Source organism: Cricetulus griseus, chromosome 6, assembly GCF_003668045.3.
Source record: "Cricetulus griseus strain 17A/GY chromosome 6, alternate assembly CriGri-PICRH-1.0, whole genome shotgun sequence".
In the NCBI taxonomy this organism is placed as follows: Eukaryota; Metazoa; Chordata; class Mammalia; order Rodentia; family Cricetidae; genus Cricetulus; species Cricetulus griseus.
This window is the reverse complement of record NC_048599.1, coordinates 28,952,537-28,958,536: the sequence shown is the minus strand read 5'-3', so window position 1 is coordinate 28,958,536 and position 6,000 is coordinate 28,952,537.

Below are 6,000 nucleotides of genomic sequence, written 5' to 3'. Positions count from 1 at the left end.
TTTTAAGCCACCAACCAGCTTCCAATCATGACAAACAGACTTATTAGTTTTGAATGCTCCGAAGCTTAGGCACATTTCTGACTAGTTCTTTTTTTTCTCTCTCTTTTTATTATTATTAATTCAAGTTAGGGAACAGGCTTGTTTCACATGTACTTCCCCTCTCCCTCTCCCTCCCCTTACCCCCATTCCTTCTCCCCCACCTCCAACCTACCCCCCACCCCATCCACCCACCACTCCCCAGGCAGGGTAGGGCCCCCAACCGGGGCTCCACCAAGTCCACCAAATCTTCCTGTGCTGGGCCTGGGTCCCTCCCCATGTGTTCAGAGACAGAGTGCATCCCTTCAAGTGGGATGGGCTCTCGAAGTCCCCCACATACACCAGGGCAAAAAGCCAGTCCACCTCCGGAGGCTCCCAGGAGTGCAGGGGCCTCCCCGATGGCATCCATGATCAGGGGGCTGGATTAGTCCCGTACTGGCCTCCCAAAGAGGGTCTGGGGTCGATATGCTTTCCCTTTTTCAGGCCAACTGTTTATGTTCTTTTAACTTAAATTAACCTGTTTCTCGTCTACCTTTTGCCTCAGGACTTCCTTTTTTTTTTGGGGGGGGGTGTTTTGAGACAGGGTTTCTCTGTAGCTTTGGAGCCTATCCTGGCACTTGCTCAGGCTGGCCTCGAACTCACAGACATCCGCCTGCCTCTGCCTCCCAAGTGCTGGGATTAAAGGCGTGCGCCACCAACGCCCAGTGCCTCCGGACTTTCTTACTTTGTATATCTTACTTTCACTGCTTCTCTATGTCTGCCTAGGTTCTTGCCCCAGGGGTCTCACTTCTCCTCCTACTCCTCCTTCTTTCCTTCTCCTTGATATTTTTTTTTAAAGAATTTATTTAGTACAGTCTTCAGCCTGCATGGCAGCAGAGGTCACCAGATCTTATTCAAGGTGGTTGTGAGCCACCATGTGGTTGCCGGGAATTGAACTCAGGACTTCTGGAAGAACAGTCAGTGCTCTTAACCACTGAGCCATCTCTCCGGCCCCTCCTTGATCTTCTTAAGATTAGTTCTTGCCTCCTATTTATTCACTCTGCCTAGCAGCCCCACCTATCCTTTCTCTGCCTAGCTATTGGCCATTCAGCTCTTTATTAGACCAATCAGGTGCCTTAGGCAGGCAAGGTGAAACAGATGCCGCATGTCTTTACATCATTAAACACATATCCTTACATCATTAAACAAATGCAGCATAAACAAAAGTAACACTTTTACACAGTTAAAGTGTAGCACACACAAATAAACTCTATAGCATAAACAAATACAACTTTGCCTAGTTAAAACAGTATTCTACAACAACCTAACACCCAAGCTACCCAAAACATGCCAAAGTTACTCACACAGCCAGGGAACTATCCCTCAGGGAGGTGAGACCACTCCTAGGAAGTCCAGCTCACTTATCCCAAGCTAAAGAGGTGGGAGGGATAATTATCCCTTTAATGAGATAATGTGTTTTTCCCTCCCAGGATTGCCACTCCCTAGCCCAGTCCCTAGAGCTCCCACAAGGCTTGGCTAGGTCTGTCAGACTTTCTGAGTCCAGATGGAACTAGTTCATTTTTCTTTTTATCTCTTTTCTGATACTAGCTAGAACCTAAATATACTTTTTCTGGTGCTTTGGGCTTTTTTATTCTTTCCCTAAACCTCTCCCTCTTTACCACGTGGCTGCTTGTCCACCAAGTGTCTGGCCTCCAGCCTGCTTAACTCAAACAGCATGGCTTTTTCCCTTCTCTCCTCCAATCCCCTCCTCGGGGCAACTACTGAGATATATAGCATCCCTTCCCTGTTTATTTGTTTTGTTTTGTTTTTACTCTAACACAATTGTTCTTCTTTGGTTTTGTTCGACTTTCCAACTTTTTTTGCCTTTTGATTTTTTAATTGATGAAGAAAATGAACTCATTCTGTTAATCCCACAATTCAAAGCCGAATTTGAAGCATGCTTTAATTAAATACAGGTTAAGTATTTCCTGTCAAGTCCAATCAGGAGCAAGCATACAGCCTGACAGCCTACATCCAATCAGGAGCAAGCATACATCCGGACATTTCCTGCCTGAGAACCTCCCACTCACATGTGATCAAGCACATCTCCTATAGACAGGTCAAACAAACTTGTTTAGGGGAGTGAAAACATGTGACTTACTATCTCCCATAAATAATAGCCTTCAGCATTTCAGGAACTATCTGTCCTGATTTCTAAGGCATAGTAATTAAAACATCATTGTCACAGCAGAAAGTGGCAGCACACAGGCAGACATGGTGCTGGAGAAGTTGAAAGTTTTACACCTGGATCCACAGGCAGCAGGAAGAGAGAGAGCCACTGAACCTGGCTTGGGCTTCTAAAACCACAAACCCCATCCCCAGTGACACACTTCCTCCAACAAGGCCACACTGCCTATTCCCTCTCAAGTAGTCCTACTCCCTAAAGACCAAGCATTCAAATGTAGGAGCCTGTGGGGACCATTCCTACCCAAATCGCCAGAGATACCATTAGTGAAGTTGATAAAACCTGGGAAGTGAGTCTGATGCTGGTTTTGTGTGAGTGTTGAGTTTCTGTCTGTCTGTCTGTTTTTCTTTTTAGGGACAGGGTCTGATTGTGCTGGGCTTGAGCTCCTCTGCTCTAGCCAGTGTTACTGTAAGAGAGTGCAAACCATACCTGGATACTTTTCTGATCTTAATAAGCCATTGCAACTGTGTAACAGAGTGTCTTAGAGATTAACAAGACTAATTACAGCTATTAAGCTCCTAAGCAATTATAGCCTGCCCACACAGTCTATTATTGCATGCACTTCTGTTACCTAATAATTTGTTGGATGGCTGCTACCTCCCTAAGGGTGTTCTGTGTTTGTAACAGAAGGCTTAATATATTGGCAAATGCATTTGTTTTCACAACAGACTTTAGGTCACAAATGAGAATAACAGAGATAGGAAAGTTGGCACTGGCCATTATAGAATGTATCCTCACTAGTGGGTAAAACTGAGAGATCTCTCATGGGTAAGAGCAAAAAGGGAGCTGGAAACCTAAAGTAGGTAAAGGAAGATGAAAATAACCCAGTCTCTAAGGAAATAAATAGCTTTCTGGGTAGAAATTGTGGACACTTGAGACGGCATGACCAGGAATGGCTCAAGGACAGTCATATACATCCTATGTCGAAAAATGCTGGTGGTGATACAAGTTCTGAAAACCACTGAGCCACTTAAGATTTGTTACTTTACCACATAGGAAGCATAACGCAGTTTTAAAAAGCTCTCAAATTCTAAGGAATTTTCTCCAGAGTATGTTAGCAAATGAAAAAGGTGTTTAAGGAATGTGTATGGAATGCAAATTTTGACCAGGGACAGGGATCCCCGCTTCATAAAGAAAATAGACCAACTATCTTTGCCTATGTCTGGGACCTCACTGGAAGACAAGAGGAGAAGTCGCTAAAACAGAGCACCAGTCACAGGCACTGGGAAGGGAGTGCACAGAGGAATGGGACTAATTCATTTCTTTTTTTTTGCTTGTTTTTTGGTTTTTGGTTTTTGTTTTTCGAGACAGGGTTTCTCTGTGTAGCTTTGGAGCCTATCCTGGCACTTGCTCTGGAGACCAGGCTGGCCTCGAACTCACAGAGATCCGCCTGCCTCTGCCTCCCTAGTGCTGGGATTAAAGGCGTGCGCCACCAGCGCCCGGCTAATTCATTTCTTAAAGCCAAGAGAAATATAAAGATGGATAAAGTGAGAGAGCCTCCATCAGTACTTTGATACTACAGGTTTCCTGTCTGCATGGGTTTAAGTCATCAGATACTAACAGCTTAAATGTTATAAAGCTGATGAAAATCACATGACCTGGGGAGAATAATTAGGGAATCTGGACAGGGAACTACTTGATCACCTCATTCTCTCCCCCTCTCTCTATCTCTGCAATTCCCTTTCCCTCTGTCACTATGAGGTTTTTCCAATGCAGAGTTTCTCTGTGTAACAGCCCTCCCTACCATTCACTTTGCAGACCAGACTGGCCTCAAACTCACAGAGCCGACTGTCTCTGCCTCCTGAGTGCTGGGATTAAAAGTGTGCACCACCATACCTGGCTGTTTTCTTTCTTTTTTAACAGCAATTTAAAAACATATTTATGTATAGAAAACTTAGCAGCATGCGTTTTCTCCGTAGAGTAAATACTTATGAATCCCCAAGTCACCCCTCACAACTCATTTTAAAATTGATTTTTAACTCAGCTTTTAAAATTTAATTTAAATTTCCCATTCATTTACTTATGTGAATATATGCATGCATGCATACATACATACATACATACATACATACATACATATGTATTTGATACGGTGCTGCAAACTCTTATCGTTTGTGGTTTTATACTGCCACCCACTGTTTGCTAAGGAAATTGTCTCAGTCAAGCCTGGTGGCACAGAAATACGAGGCTAAAGCAAGTTCAGACAGTCCAGGCTACTATATAACAAGTTCCAGACAAACCTAAGCAACGTAACAAGACCCTCCCAAGAAGATAAGAAAAATAAGCACGGAGGATAAACGAAAGTGAACAAGCCACTCATACAGAAAACACCTCTGAAGAATAGATTTAAACTGTTAGCAGTAAAGACCTCTAGAAAGAGAGCTGGGTGTCTGGGAACACTATGGTATATTATTGTGTGTCTTTCAATGTTGAACCATACTGGGTATTGCTAATCAGAAAGGAGTGATACAATTTTAAATATAAACCTCTGGTTATTAGCTTTTATGGGTATTAGCTTTTATAACAAAGGGGCAGTTTTTTCTTTATTCATTGACCCAAGTACTTGACAAGGACAAAAACAAAGACATGGGGTTGGAGAGATGACTCGGGTTAAGAACACTGGTTGCCGCCGGGCGTTGGTGGCGCACGCCTTTAATCCCAGCACTAGGGAGGCAGAGGCAGGCGGATCTCTGTGAGTTCGAGGCCAGCCTGGTCTCCAGAGCAAGTGCCAGGATAGGCTCCAAAGCTACACAGAGAAACCCTGTCTCAAAAAACCAAAAAAAAAAAAAAAAAAGAAAAGAAAAAAGAACACTGGTTGCTTTTCCATAAGACCTGGGTTCTGTCACTCCAGAAGATCCAACACCCTCTTCTGGCCTCCAAGGACACTGTAACCATGGTACAGAGGTGTATCTTTAATCCCAGCACTCCAGAGGCAGAGGCAGGTAGAGCCCAGTGAATTTGATGTCAGCCTAGTTTAAAAAGTAGTTCCAGGACAGCCAGAGCTACATAGTGAGATCCTGTCTCAAATGTACCAAACAAAAAAAACACCCAACAAAAACAACTTAGAGAAAAGAATATACTATTGTTATTTTGCTAAGTGCTCATGCTGCCAAGTTGTCTTCTAAATATTTAGCTTATGCTCTTAGAATTTAGCTGATCTCAATCTTGGTCAGCTAAGCTTCTTTTTTCTGTGGGCAGCAGTCAATGAAGAGATGTATAACTGGCCAAGGCACTGAGAACAAGAGACTGAATAGTCAGCCCGACATGGGACATCTGTATTAATCCCACCATCACCTAGGCTCAGGGAGCATAACAGAAGAGGAGGTGAAAAGAAGGTAAGAGCAGAAGGATAGGGAGGTTGTGAAATGCTGTCGTCTGGGTATGGCATGGCTATCACAATCATGAGCTCACAGAACTGTGGTTACCTACACAAGACCTATTCAAGAGCAAGCCAGCAAAAATTCTGACATAGGTAGAGCAGATGACCACCAGGCTCCACCCATATTGAGTAGTTATTGACAGTGACTAGTTGCTGGTCTCCTGGGCACCTACATGCATGCGGCACACATAAACTCATGCAGCTACACATACACACAGACTAACTGAATGAATAAATAAATAAATGAGAAAATATAAAGCTTTAAATGCACTCATTAGAAGGCAGGCTGAAAATTAATGGGCAAATACTTCAATCGGAGAAATATTTAGCTTAAATTAGAAAAACAAAAAAATGCACAAAA